The sequence below is a fragment of the Micropterus dolomieu genome, linkage group LG03 (assembly GCF_021292245.1).
Source record: "Micropterus dolomieu isolate WLL.071019.BEF.003 ecotype Adirondacks linkage group LG03, ASM2129224v1, whole genome shotgun sequence".
Classification (NCBI taxonomy): domain Eukaryota; kingdom Metazoa; phylum Chordata; class Actinopteri; order Centrarchiformes; family Centrarchidae; genus Micropterus; species Micropterus dolomieu.
Genome location: NC_060152.1, coordinates 11856833 through 11872310, shown reverse-complemented (window position 1 = coordinate 11872310; position 15478 = coordinate 11856833). Strand labels below are relative to the sequence as shown.

At 39.2% G+C, this 15478-nt stretch overlaps 1 protein-coding gene across 6 annotated transcripts in view; it reads left to right on the top strand.

Moving 5' to 3' along the window:
• Positions 1 to 2374: 2374 nt before the first annotated feature.
• arhgef1b (Rho guanine nucleotide exchange factor (GEF) 1b) overlaps positions 2375 to 15478 on the top strand; it is a 46134-nt gene continuing 33030 nt past the window's right edge. For 2 of the 6 annotated variants that reach the window (XM_046043943.1, XM_046043946.1), the window contains exon 1: positions 2375 to 2652. The gene's annotated coding sequence lies outside the window, so the exon portion shown is untranslated. Of the gene's footprint in view, positions 2653 to 2841; positions 2898 to 15478 lie in introns of those variants that run through there. The other 4 variants (XM_046043945.1, XM_046043942.1, XM_046043947.1 and 1 more) reach the window with 3 other exon arrangements.

Here is a 15478-nt window from a genome sequence, read left to right as displayed (position 1 = left end):
TTTCATATCTGATCATGTTATATCCCCCAATTATAACAAACAATTCAGATTCACATGTTACTAAAAAAGAATGTCACTGACACAAGAATGATGTAATTCTTCTAATAACAATGAAGTTTGATTTCTTGATAGCACACTAATATGGATTTCTGTTAAAACAGCCCATATTTTGTATTAACTTAATTAAATTAATGAAAGCATTCATTGAATAATCAGAGTATTCTAACATAAGTCTATAATGGTAATGGTGCAGTGTATTTTTACAACTTGTTCCTAATTTGGTGTATTAAAGTTATTAATTATTGTTTTACTGTTTGACTTTCACTCCTGGTACAATAATCTGGTGTAAATATATACACACACACACACACACACACACACACACACACACACTACATTATACTATTATATAAATTTCTATAGTAATATATACAATAATTATAATATTAAATAATAATAATATTAATACAATCTACCAGAATACCTCTAGATTGGGTCAAGACCATTCAGACACAAATTTTAATACTTACACCCTAACTGTTATTTTTGGGGGCTTGTATGTTAATCACTTTTACATTTTATAACCAGCCTATGCCATAATTCCAATGAAGGGTATAAATAACAGTTCTGAAAAATGCAGACACAAAACAGCGTATGTTTCTTCAACATCTATCTCATCTGCAAACCGCTCGTAACCAATCAGGAAGCTTTGGTAAGCCATAACCTGAGTGAGGAACACATCCCTCAAAACCTTACTTCCAACGCAGACACTTCTCTGCAGCTCTGACACAATGTGTGAGGTCTTAAAGGTAAATTTGCACCGTTTGAACATAAATGGCAAAGCACTGGAGGAAACAACCTTATCACATCAACAATCTTAAATCTCTACAAAGCTGCCACTCAGAATGTTTAAATCAAGGTTATGACCATGATACAAACAATGAGGAGCAAACCTGATGGAAAAGAAGACAGAGAGTCAAGAAGGAAGGACCACAGTAGGAAATGACAAAGTCCTCATAAGGTTATTTTGCAGTTCATTGTTAGTGTTAATGTTATATGCCATGACCATTCACACACACACACACACACACATACACATACACATACACATACACACACACACACACACACACACACACATACACATACACATACACACACACACACACACACACACACACACACACACACCCACACACACATTAATGCTTAAATACTGACTGGTGCAAACTCTGTTGAACTCATTTTTATTTGATTATGTTTATAATATGTCTGCACAGTTTCAGGTAAGGGTTTAGAAAATAGTTCACGAGTGTGCCAGTGACTGCAAACACAGAACAGCACCTTTTTCTTTGCATTTCCTGTCACCATACCTTTCACCACCAATCTTGATATGATGTAAGGTTTGGGTCCTTACTATATGCCTGTGTTTAAATAGCGAGATTAATATGTAGAGCCCAATATAGACTTTATTTCAAGCCAAGTGCCAAGCCAAGTCAAGAGCTTGTTCCTTGGGAGCAGATTGCTGTTTCCAAGATTTTGAATGAACTTTTGAGCCTCAGATTTTATTTATTGAGACAAAACCTTAAGGATTTGGATTTTCTAGCGAGACATGTACTTTTATGTAGGTATTGGTCATATTAGCTTGAGAGCACAGATCAAATTATTAGGTCAGGACAGTACAACTGTGGATGGGAAAGGTCTCATGCCTTTATTTCTCCACAAGGTGGCGCAATGAAACTACATTAAAGGTGACCAAGCAGGGAGTGAATTATGATTTGAGCAATTGAACAGTTGCTTTGATTTCACAACAGACAAATGTTTTTTATGGGGCTCAAAACATCTGCAGTCTGCTCAGACTAGCTTTACAGAAGTGTGTGCAATTATTATTAATAATTATTATACAATTATGGGTATATTTGGGCTAGATATTATAGTAGATCAGCTGCGAAAAGTAAATAGGCCAGTGTATGCTTACTACAGTAGATCTTGTTTGTTTAGGTGCATTCAAGAGATTCATTTAGGAAGAAAACAACTTTTCAGTTCACCTTAGGATTTGCGTCATCGCTGATAACAGAGAAATCAGATTTATGCAAAAGGCTTCCCTAAAGTTATCTTAGTAATTAGTAAAATGTTGGTCATTGAGAGCAGTGTTGTTCTGTGAAGTGCAAATAACATGCACAACTCTTTGTCATATCTTGGTCAAATATTTCGTAAGTCTAATATGTCGTTTTCACAAAATACAAATAGTCTAAACACGTGAATGTCACGCTTACAAAATACTTCTGGTCAGAGTGGGGACCCAATGGGGACGGGTTATTGTGTAACACAGTGCGGAAACAAGCAGTTTAAACTGTTGACTTTTTTTTCCCAGTAGTCGAGCTTGTAAAAGACACATAAGCAGCGACATTAGTGCAAGTTTTTTTTAACAACGTTTTATCGGACACACTGTGGTCGATAATTTAAAAAACGTCAAATATTTAGGCTATTTTGTATTCGCCGTCTGGTCGACCCTGTGCTTCTTTTTTTTTTTTTTTTTTTTTTTTTGGATGTGTACTTCCGCGTACAATATTTTTTTCCAACTGACACACGACAACTTTCGAACAGGAAACCTATTAGACGCTTCGACTGTCGCTTTCTCTGTATTTACGGGTGAGTATATTATTTTAACAGTATGCTGACAAACGTTATGAAGATCTTGAACTTTTGCGGCTCTGAGTTGTGAATTTAAAGCCGTCATGGATATTTGTTTTACCGAGAGAAATGGCTTACCCCCCTCCCTCCACCCTCCTCCTATAGCCCGAGCTGCAGACCGTAGCGTCCACATACAGGAATGTTGTGCTCGGCTGTCTGCTGCACTACTTATATCGCCTGCTCTGGATAACTGCTGATAACAGGTTTATTTAACATTTCGGTTAATGAATGTAGCACTGGAACAACAATGGCTCTTATTAGAAAACTCGAAGTGTGTGGTAGAATCATAGGCTAGAAGCATGGAAGTAGCAGTTCTAACAACTTCAGGTAGCAGAGTTGGACCGTGTGTATTTTCTGGCAAAGCCATCTAAGGGTTTAATGCTCGACCCGTTTGGGTTTTATCCCACAAACAACAAATCACTTTAATATTTGCGGAGGTAGTCATGCTGTGTCATTTGTAGTCAGTGGGGAGTTTATAGCTGGTGACCTTGGGAAATTTTATGTATTATCTTCTTTGCAAGACTATCCTTCTGACATTTATCACAGGAGCAGTGTGGTTATTTCTCATCAGGGAAATACAGCTGTAGAATATGAACCTGCTTTTATATATTTCTTCTTAAATGATTGCTTTTTTGTTGTTGTTTTCTGCTCTGTCCATTTGAATCAAAGCAGTGCCATAGCAGAGACTTGGGTAGTCAGTGCCGCAGCTAGCTCTTTCCTTTCCTCTTTTATTTATTTGTAAACATTGTTTTTGTCAAACAAGAAAAGGAGGCTGCAAACTTGCTGCACAGTGTGACACAGTCCCTCCCAGTTTTTTCCCTATAGCACTCGCTCATCTGATCAGCCTATATGTAGTGGGGGTTTCAGTGCAGACAGTGTTAAGTAATTAGTGTCTGAATATAATTGATTACCCATGATGATTTTGCCTTGTGAAACAGAGGACATCGGTGGTGCAGAATAGGCGAGAGCTTCCTGCACTCACAGGAAACTGCAATTACTGTACATGTAGTGCGGCTTCATTATCTCGCTGCAGTCATTAACTAAAGATAGGAGGCTGGAACAGTGTGGGTTGTGCTTGCCAGTAAGCCGTTATGTTTTCATTAATCACTCCTCAAAGGACAAAAGCTTGTTTTTTGTTGTTTTTTTAAGCCAAGTTGCCAGGCCAGTTTGTCATATTTTTGCCTCTATGGTTTTCACTCCTGCGGGGTTTTGGTCTGCAAGCACAAGTTCCGTTTAAGCAAACTGTGAATGTTAATAACAGTTAAGTTTGCTAATTTTTAGACAGTTCCATGTGTGTGTTAAGGGCGTTGCAGGCGGTGGTTTCAGAGACTGTGACGCGTTCCCGGCCAGACGCTGCACCCCAGAGGCCCCATGTGAAGCAGGCCCTGCCACTTCCTGTTACGCTCTGCTAGACTAGAGGAGCACTGCACTTGTCAACTCTTTCTTTCTCTCTCTCTCTCTCTGTCTCTCTCTCTCTCTCTCCACGTATTACAAGTTCAGGCTTGTCTGAAGCCCAAAGGCTACCTTCTCTTCCTTTTAAAGGAATGTTGGCTATAATCTGAGTTGCTGTGCCGCTCTCTCCCTCCCTGCCTCTCACTCTCTATTGTCATCATAGACCTACGTAAACTCACCCACATCCACTGTCTTTCAGAACGTAGGAAGATAAACTCAGATAGGGCTACAGCGAGGTGTAACGGTCGTTAGCCTCTATGAGAGATACCCAACAACTGGAATGAAAGGTAATGGCACCCAGTGGAACAGCCAGAGGGTGTCCTAAGGGCCTTGAGCTGTGTTCCAGGCAAGCTAATAATTTACTGTAGTCAGGCTCGGACTTCAAAGGGAACACAGGTATTCTTCTCTGGCTACAGTTAGATTGACGCACAGGCAGCAGATAATGAGAGACAGAGCACACTGGGCTGCTCTTCTTCTCTCCGAGTCAGCAGTGAAATCTACTGATTCCTCCTGAATGAGCTCAGTGGGTGAGGTGGAGTGAAGTTAGAAAAGTGTGTTTGTGCACGCGCACGGGAAGGTGGTTATTTTTGTGACCCAGCTATACCTGAAACCACAGCTAATATCACTACTTAGGTGAGACAGTAAGTTATGGCTTATTTGATAGGGAGATACAGTATACATAGACAATCTGAAAACAGATATCCGATGCAAGTATAATCATATCATAGTGTAGATCAAAACAGTGAGGTAAAATGAAGGCAAACTGAGTAAAGCAAGATACAATAAAGCACATATTTAAAAGCATTACATTTCAAAGCTAGACACGAGTACAGGTTTGTTGCTGAATTAACCAGGATTATGTAGCATTCTTTAAAGCGGTGAAGTTTGATGCAAATTTCAAGTGATCAGTTGGCAAGTTCCAGGACTTTGCAGCAGTAATATATCTGTGGTTGTTGTGGTGCATTTGCAGGTAATGTTGTAAATGAGTGGGGATGTACTTTGATTTGTCTGATATTTAACTGATTACTAACTGGATTAGGCACAAAAAGACATTCCCATCTGGGTATTTGATCTATAAATGTTGAATTGTCAGAGAATACTTTGAAGACGGAAGCATTAAAGACCAAACCATACTAAAATAAACAGACAACAATAGGCCTTTTTCACTAAGAAAAGCACAGTAAATAATAAATTGAACGATGGCTGAATTCCATTTAGCTGCTTCAACTTCAGTGTCCTGGTATTGTGCATGTTGGATCACTGTCACACTGTCATTACTTACTGGGGCACTTGAATAGAACAGAGCTATTGTTGGTGTTATTAGTAACACCTCTGCTTTTTCTACTATGATGAGTAAAAATGTTTGCTGTGAAAAAGACATTTACTGAAAAAGGCAAAGGATGTGTCTGAAATTACTCCATCATTCACTCCGTTATTTTGACACACACAATATGAGCCATATTGCTCATCACTAGTATGTGTTGATGTAATGGTAGGGGGTTGTCCAAATAACTTTAAAGGGTAACTCAGGGATTTACTAGCCTGGGAATGAGCCAAATTTGCAAGCTCATGTTGTATTTGCAGATGCATCCGACCCCTCTCCCATTCAGATGAATTTCCACCCGTCCTGGATCTGGTAGGGCCAATCACAACCGTTAATCTAATATGGGGCAGGGTTGAAACGAAGACTGTACAGAATCACGCTCCTCTGTACAGTCATTGTTTCATTGTTGGCTGTTGAGGCATTTTCATGAACATCCAAGATGGCTGCCGCAGACGTGTAACAAATCAGCTATCAAGTCAGTATGAAACGAACTGGACGGTATATTTCTCTGTAAAAAAGAAAAAAAACAACTGCACTTAAAGCTTTTGTTGATTTTAAAAAAAAATAAAAAATGTATTTGCTGTTCTTCCAACTGGATTTGGTAAGTTTAATTTACCAACTACGCTACATCACACGTTTTGTTTCTCTGATTAGTTGTAGGGCTAGAGAGGTGATTTAATATTGCACTTTCAAGATTTCTTTCTGTCACTTTGACAGATTCAAAACTGATTGGTCAAAATTAAAGCGGCAGAGGCCAAGATATCCTGACTTAATTAATATGGCTCGAGCTCCAAAAACAGCTGATCCTACAATTTCCATAATGCAACTCAATAGTGTCTTTCATTAGGCTCTCTCTCCATGGTAAATACCCACGTTTAAAACCCCACACCCATAGCTTCTAACACACATATTCTGTTATAGTTTTTTAGTCTCTAAGTCCAAGCCCAGATAACCCTGATGACATCACTATGACATCATCAGGGTTATTTTCTCAGATGTCTAAAGTTATAGCTGTTTTCACAGGAAGAGTAGTACTACCCATGTGGACTAACTTGACCTATTTGTTTACAGTTTGTGGATGACCCCTATAAGAAGGTAACATATTGTTGTTGTTGTTATTATTAGGGCATTGCAGCTCTTTTGGCCAAACAGAATCCCACTCCTCTGTGCTGACTGGTTCTGCTGCTTGTCTGAGCTGACAAACTCTTTTAATGTAGACAAAACATTATTGTTTTCACAAGGTAGTTTCAGAGCACTCATTGTAAAGCTAAAACACAAGTGCCACTGTTCAGTAGTCGTATAATATCAGCTCATTCAAAGGACAATGATTTTTAAGTTAAAGTAACTCACACAGGCTGCTCAGTGTATTCACCCGCCAATCTCCGTCATCTGTCTGCTGTCATTCACACGCTGCAGTCAAACTAGACAAGGCTCCCTGCTTGCAGTATGTGTGGTCAAAGTGTGTGTGTGTGTGTGTGTGTGTGTGTACAGCTGTGCCCCGCCTCACATCTGAAGGGTCCCTTCAGGGGCCAAAATAAATGCAGCCAATCTCAGAGGGAGTGATTACGAGCTTTCAGTCTTGATGATAGGAGGATTTAGTGAAAGTATAACCTGTGCTGCAGCGACTTGTTCCTCGCACTTTGAAAAAGGGGGCAGAAAATGGAAAGAGCTACATCCGTCTGTCCAAGTGTGAGTCAGAGAGATGGCTGGAAAGCTGATGTGATGGAGAGTGTGTGAGCGAGAGAGGGAGGAAACAGAATGAGCTCTTTCATTTGAGGATCAGGGTGGAAAAAGCGAGACTAGACTCCATAGATGATGTTTACTCTTGAGGAGTGAAGGATTCGGGGGGGGCTCATGGTGTGGTGAAAGGTCCTCCAATCTGAGTAAGTGTGTGTGTACAAATAATGTACTGGCTATATGTTGGCAATAAGGCCTTTAAGAACAAAAAGGAATCTTGTATTTGTTATATTGTAATAAATGGCGCAACACTGCAGATACATGAAAAGCACACTTACAGGTATGCAATAATTCACAATTTCCATTGCCACTGAATAATGCCAAGTTTACAATACCTCCACTTAGTTTCCACCACTAAAGTTGACCTAGTATCTGAATTTAATAAAGTTCAAGTGCTTTGCTTTTTGATAATCCATTAATCGTTTCAATTATTGTTAGGTAAAACATTTCTTTCTCTTACATGATAGTAAATTGACTGTCCTCGGGTGTTGAACTTTTTTTTTTTCTGGAAATTGTAACTGGCATTTTCTTGCTACTTTCTGTCATTTAATAAACCAAATAATGGATAAAAATAATCAACAGATAAATTGATAATGAAAATTGTTGTTAGTTGCAGCCCTAATTATTTCAACTGATACGGCAAGTCAAGTCAATTTTATATATAGCCATAAGTCACTAGTTTGGGTTATATACAATCTGTAGAACATACAACACCCGACCAGTAGTCCAAAACCCAGAGCCAGTGAATATTTGGCAATTTTGCATAATTACCTAAATGATTGTTATTGCACCACTGCATTGTGCAATAACGCTTAATTCTATGCAATTTTAGCCGCTACTAGTATAACACACCAGCGTGTCTGTGGTCAAGTTGCATTGTGGGTAATGTAGGCAGCAGGTTTTGACAGGGAAGAAGAATGCGTGGACTAAAAAAGCACATATCTGCTGCATCGATTTTGATCTTTTTTTGAAAACTACCCATTGTAAGTCTGACAGTGTTAGTGTAAGTACAGTATTAGTATAAAGTAGGGCTGGGGAATAAAACAATAATGATCATTATCGCAATACAATTTTTCTCTAACAATATAACAAATGTTCAATATATCGTCAATAAATGTTTGACTTAATTAATTTGAAACACGAATGAATTTGCACTTCATTTTTCTATTAAAATATAAATTTTTTTGAGGAAACAGGACTGAAAATTTATTCATATTTGTTGAAAGAAGATTTTTATCAGAATCCTTTTGAATGTTCTACCTCAAATTTGTTAAGTGATCCACTGTTTGGCATCAAGTGTTTGTCATGTTCTAGACATAAGGAATAGTTTAAAACCACATTTAACCATTGAATTTCTTCAACTTTCACTCAGGAGGAAAAAGCAGTCTTTAAATTTGAACTAAGTAATGATTTGACATTTATTGTGATAATTATCTATCGAATGGTATGAAATGTTTTTATCGTGATAAAAGTTTCGGCCATATCGTCCAGCCCCAGTATAAAGTAATCTTAGCTATAACTTTAATGTTTTGGCTGTAGTCAGATATGGAAGTTATCAGCTCTATTTGTTGCCTTATCTTGATAATAATAATAACTTTATATAGTGCGTTTCACAAGACCCAAAGACGCTTTAGTCTTAGCTAACCAAAGGTGTAGTTATTTAATTGTAGATATGCATTTAAATGTAAGGTAAAACATTGAGGATGTAGTCAGTGCAGAGAACTGTCTGTGATAAAGACTGAATTATCCCTTGATGCCTTATTAATAGGCCTTTCCTCAGTGAGAGAAAAATGTTGCATATCTGGATTGCATGCTAGTGGCATGAGGTGAACCAAGGTGTAATTGTGTGCAAGTACAGAGGCATTTTTGGCTCCGGAGACTTTTGAATCTCGGCAGGCTAAATTCCTTCCAGAAATATTCAGTATCAGCGTGCTGTTCCTGCTTTGTTTGGTAACATTTTTAAATCAGCAGCTAATGAACACTGGACTCACAAATACGCAATAACAAACTTGTGAATGAACAAGGAGAAGTTTTTTTTTCCACAGAGTCAGAGGTCTCCATGTTTGGCCTCAACAATTACTGCTACACACACCCACACACTCGGAAGCTGGAGGTTCACTATAAACTGCCAATCCATGCCAGTCGATTGGCCCCGGCCTATCAACTGTTTCCATGAATCCAGTGACCTCTATATGGGGACAGGGAGAAAGAGAGATTGAGAGAGAGGATGGAGGGGGTGAGTTTGGGTGGGGGTGGAAGTTTGTTGGAGCAGGCTCTCTTTGGCTCTAAGCATAGACGAGAGAAAATTAAGAGAAGGTGAATATGCATGGCATGAAAAAGGAAGGAGTTTCAGCAGTAGCTTGCCATTTGGCATACCATCATCATTTAACATTATCCTCAAAACGGGGGGGGGGGGTTCAGCATCATCATTTAAAAACCACTGAGAGCCTTGATTCAACTGCAATCATATGAGGAGAAGGTCAATGATTCTCTTCAGCAGTTGTATCCAAATAATATCAAATCAAGACAAGAAAGTCAATGCAGTAAAAGTGGTACTGTTATATAACATTCTTCTCTCCATCAGGAAAGGCCTATTAATAAGGCATCGAGGGATAATTCTGTCTTTATCCCAGACACTTCTCCATACTGAATAACATCATCAATGTTTTACCTCACATTTAAATCCATATCTACAATGAAATAATGACTCCAACTTTGGTTTGCTAACACTCAAGATAAGGCAACCAGTAGAACTGATAACTTCCACGTTTGAGTCTACGGCCAAAATATTAAAGTAATAAGAGTACTTTATTCTGTAACACTGTCAGATTCACAATGGATAAACTTGTAGCAGAGAGAAAAAAAGATTAACATGTAAAGTAGGATCCAGTGAAGCAATGAAAAGACCTGCCTGTGTTTTCCCTGTGCTGTTGGCCATAATCTTATTTTAGCTGCTACGTAATGGTTGTTAAATTACATAATTGGCCCTTGTCTGCCGGCCATGAATGCATTGGCTGTCTTGGAGCGATCGTACAAGGAGCCGCTTTATAGTAGGCTAAAGGTGGAGGAGACGAAGGAGGGAGACTGAGAGAGAGAGAGAGAGAGAGAGAGAGCGATCAAACAGAAGATGTAGAGAGATGAAAACTACAGAAAGGAAGGATGGTAGAAAAAAGAAGGATGTGGTTGTCAAAAAGAGAAAGGAAAATATGTTTGAGATGGCATATTCTTACACCTTCACTTCTGACGAGCCTCTCGTGCATACACATGTCACTTCCCTTGTACGCCTGCTGTGCAGTGCTTCGCTTCAGTATCTTACCTTTCACCCTCACCGCTGTTGTTTGCTCACTGTGAGTGCAGTGACGAGATTTCTGGGATAACTTTGCCCTCTGTAATGTTCAGACAACTGTCGTGTTGCCCTTTTTACCTCGTTGAAACAACAGGCAGACATTCCGTCACATTAGGCCCTGTTATCTTGAAATGTCTTATCTCCGTGAATTGATAAGAGTCTTATCTTTTAATCAAATCTGTGTTTGTGGAATAATTTAAGATGCTTGTGTTGTCTGTTGATAATCTGTTCAGAAGTAATGCTTAGTAATAGGTTCAGAGGCTTACTAAAGACATTAGAAATACTTCAAGGCAGCCAAGGTTGAGATGTCCTGACTTACAGTGTGGGTCAAGAACTTAATGCAACTCCATAGTGTCTTTCAACAGGTCCTCTGTGTCTGGTAAAGGCCCACGCTTTTCAAATTCTACATCCCCATTGTGAAAAGCAGGCTTTTTCTTACGATTTTAAAGTCTCATGCCCAATTCATCATAATAATCTGATGCCATCATTAGGGTTATTTTCTCCGGCTATATAAAAGCTGCGTCCCCGAAGCCACATTATACAATTGTTTTCACAGGCTGAGTAGTACTCCCCACCATGACACGTAAAAAGAACTTTGTGTAAAGGCAGGGGAGTGTCCCATTATGACAGCATTTGTCTGCCTTTTCTCACCTGTGACTTCATTTTTTAGGTCACAAAATCATTGAAACTCCAACAGTTAGGGAGTCGTGCAGCCAGACAAAGGTCAGAATATTTTTTTGCATTTACAGCAACATCATGTGAGATTACTTGCTGTTTTTGCGTATTTACTAGTTACATTAGCATATTTGCTCTCTAGCGTGTACAGCATTGGGTATGATTTGACCTACAATTGTGACATTTTACATGTTAATGTACTGAAAGATTGCACAGACTTTCACTCAGGTGCTAACTCACTGTCAACTCTATCAGCTGCAGTTGAAACCATTTGGTCCAGGTTGTAAACTTTCAGGTGTAGGTCTTTGCTCAAATACAGTTTGTGAATGCTTCTACACTTCCCAGACCTTCTCCACTTATGTTTCCATTGCCTGTATTTTTTTTTTTCCTTTCCACTGTTACTGCCTTGTACTTCATTTCCTGCTGCAGTTTGCCTCCTCTTTTAATTTCTTCTCCACGCTCTCTCTCCTCCTCCTCCCTCCTTAATAGGCCCCTTGCCTTTTTTTTCTCTGTTTAGTCTATAGGGGTCATATAGGCTAGTGCTGTCATGTTTACTGGTCCTAGTTAGTCCCACCAGTTTGTGAATGCACAAAAAGCCTTGAAGTCAGTAAAAGTACAAAACGTGAATTAGTTAATTTCCTGGTGTTGAAACACTTAACAAGTCATGTAAAGGCCTTAACAAATGTGAGGAAATAATTGTTGAGATACAACAAGTATGACCACACTTTTCATGTTCCTACTTTTATTTCATTTCTATTTGTTGTGGTGTATGAGTGTCAAAGCCATCACATTGCCAAAAACACATCTCTTTGGTGACAAAAAGCCATTCAGAATTCAAAAGTTTGCAAACCCTGCAATTTAAGGCCATCCTCTCCTGTTTACACTCATTTCTCAGGAGCTCACTGTTCCTCATTTGTTCATCACTGGCCTTCGTTCATGCCATGCAGTAAACTTCCTATTCTAGTTGGTTCCCATGTGACCCAACTACAACCAACTAGGTGCACTTTTTACTGCCATGTTTCTTGCGGAAACGCTTGTGGGCTCTTACTTTTCACCTTTTCTCACTCTCTCTGTCTGTCGTTCTCTCCTTCCCTCTGCCTTTCTTTCTCTTTCTCTCTCCCTCTTCTCGTCTGATAGGTCACACTAGAAATGGCTCTGAATGCTTCCTGAGGAAATTACACCCACTTCCTGTCTGTGTGCCTTCCCATTTGCCACCTTCCACTCCCCCAGTTTTTTTCCCCCTCTGCTTTGCTCAGGCGCCTCAGGGAGCAGCCGCTGGAGGAACAGTGGTGGAGCTGGTAGGAACCCCCCTGGTCACTCACTGCTAATGAGGCTGTGGCCTGATGAGAGAGCCAGATAAACAGCAGTACAAACACAGCAAGCTATAGCCATTAGGTGCAGGCCTATATTTGGACACTGCCATCATACCATATGGAGGACAGGACAGAGCTTATTGTGACTTAGTGTAAGAACAGAACAGTGACCTATGCTTATACAATGGATTCTTTGGCCAGGTGCATCTAGTAATTGTAAATGAGTGAAGCTCTAATTTTAGTGTTTTCAGTACAGGAAGATATAGGCCTGTGTTTTATTTTGTTTTTTTTTGTTTTTTTCTTGCTTGGGATTCAACGAAGTTTACACCTCGTCACTGTATTCCAAGTTCGAATAATTTTAACTTTTACACTCTGTGCTGCTGACTTTTTAGAAAAGCATGTCTAGGTTAATCGGGTTAACACTGACCAAGAAGCTTGTATGAGTTTGTTGACATATTTGTCCAATATAAAGCATCTATGTGTACAATTGTTAGCCTTACGTCATCATAACATGTTTTAGCCAAAATTGAGGTAATCTGTTGTTTGTTGTTGTTTTCGGCAGATTCATCTCAGTCCCCAGATCGGCTCCCTGGGGAGTAGTGACAGTAGTGGAAGCCTAAGCTTTGCTTCCTATCACAGTCTCGTTTTTTTGATTCAAGCAGTCCGGGATGCCAAAATCAGAGATTTTCAAATTGTAAACCTAGTCAAGTAACTTAAAACACCAAGGTGAAAAGCAGAGTTTTATAGCCCTCTCTGGCTGAAAACCTGGTTCACCTTTTACTAGTGTAGTCAGGTGTGATCTGAAGTTTGTTTTGTAGGGGTGGGAATCACCAGAGGCCCGACGATACGATATTATCACGATATTTATGTTGCGATTCGATTTTATTGCGATTTAAATATATTGAGATATATTGCAATTTATTACCTTTTTCCAACTTCCAATTAGGTCCCTAAAGTCAAACTTTGTCAAATCTGTTTATCTAAAAAGATACATTTCTGTTTGTTCATATCACTTTTTCAGTCCTCTATATGGTCCTGGTAAGTTTTCTAGTGGACTAAAAAAGAAATGGATTTTATTATTCTAGTACCAAAAAGTTAAAAGTCCCATCTGCAATTTATATAATAAAATATCGATACTTGGCGTCCGTGTATCGATACAGTATTGCCATGGCAAATATCACAATACTATGCTGTATCGATTTTTTTCCCCTAGTGCTTTGCACCTGTAACTAGGGCTGTGCGATATGACCAAAATATCATATCCCGATATAGCTCATTTCACATCCCGATAAAGACACATACCCTGATATGGAACATTTTCTGTCAATTCACTGAATAAGTAGTTTATATGAAATGACCACATGAAGAGAGATATATATATTTTATATTTTAATATATAGAGCCTACTTAATCATATTTGATTTGTTTTGAGCACTCATATGTACTATTATGGTTCTCATCTGTAAACTCTCTCCGTACTGTTTAACATGAGTTTTACGCCGGTGATAAAAGAGGTTAGTAGTGTTTGAGTCTGTGGACAAGATTGCAGCATATTTTGCAAACTACGTTTTTTTTTTTTTTGGTCCGTGTCACATTTTCGGTACCCAAACCATACAGACTTAGCCCCTCTCTTAGGTATGAGCTCCTCATTTATATTTGGCATGGTCTAAGTCCTTCTGTTCAGTAATACTCTGAGTAAACTCCTCCATCTTTGTTTTATTCCGGATTCAAAATTCTTTCCCGCATCTGGGATGGGGAAGAATGCAAAGCGTCGTCCAAATTGCGACAAATATTACTGTTAAGTTTGTGCCGTAAAATTTGCGACGCAACAAAATACACGAATGAGCATAATTTTAAACGATATATATCGTCATATTACACAGCCCTACTTGTACCCACAACCACCCTTGATGTTACAGTGTAAATCTGTACATCACTGCAACAAGTGTGTCAACCACTAAGAAGTGACATGTCAGTGAAGCAGGAGACAACTTCAGACATATCAATGCAGAGTATTTTTATGTATTACTCTCTGCTCACTCCAGTGGTGAGTGCAGCTCACGCCATGTGATCATGTGGAAAGAACCTTATAGTGAGAAAAACTTTTCTCAAATCTAACATTGTTTGTTATTTCACTGTGTACTATACTTTCGATCTAAGTTTGTGCAAGCTTATTGCTAAAGGTGCACCGATACTATCTATAGCACCAGTCTGTGTTTCTCTTTAATGATTTCTCAGTTTTAGAGACCACTGTTAATGACATGCTTTGAAGTAACATTTCAGCTGTGGGGTTAAACATCTGTGTTGTGGAGATTCTTTTGTACTGAATGAAGATGATAAAAACACAGAGTGCAACAATAAGCTGTTTGCCAATCCACTTATTGATGAACTTTGTTCTGTGGTTGGTTCTGAAAACCATGATATCGTCACACTTCTACTCATAACACTTTGTGGTGCCACACCTGCATTGATAAGCACTGTATCATTTGACCTGGTCCTGGTCCGCTACACTTATCACACCCCTCTGACAGTCATCGATCGAAAGGTGTGGGCCGCTTGTGATATGGACTCTGAAGATACCCATTTCACCGTGAGGTGACTGTTTGACTCCCGTCTTCTTGGTCTGTGGGGTTTTACTAAAACAGCTAATTTTTAGGTAACTGCTAGCGGTTACACAGTGGACATGGGGTTTGCACAAGAGCTGACGCAACAGTGGCTCAGTTATAATTAGGCTGTGGTGTAACTTCTTAGTCGAAATACGAAATGCTGCTACTTCATCTCATCATTCTTCAGGCCTCATTAAACAGGTGCTGTTTTTTTCTTTTGCTTATGTACAGTATTAGAGCTCAGCCTGATCGCCCCAGAGATGAAGAGGAATGTTGTTGTAAAGACCAGTTGTCATATAACATACACATACACACATACACTCGCAGCTCC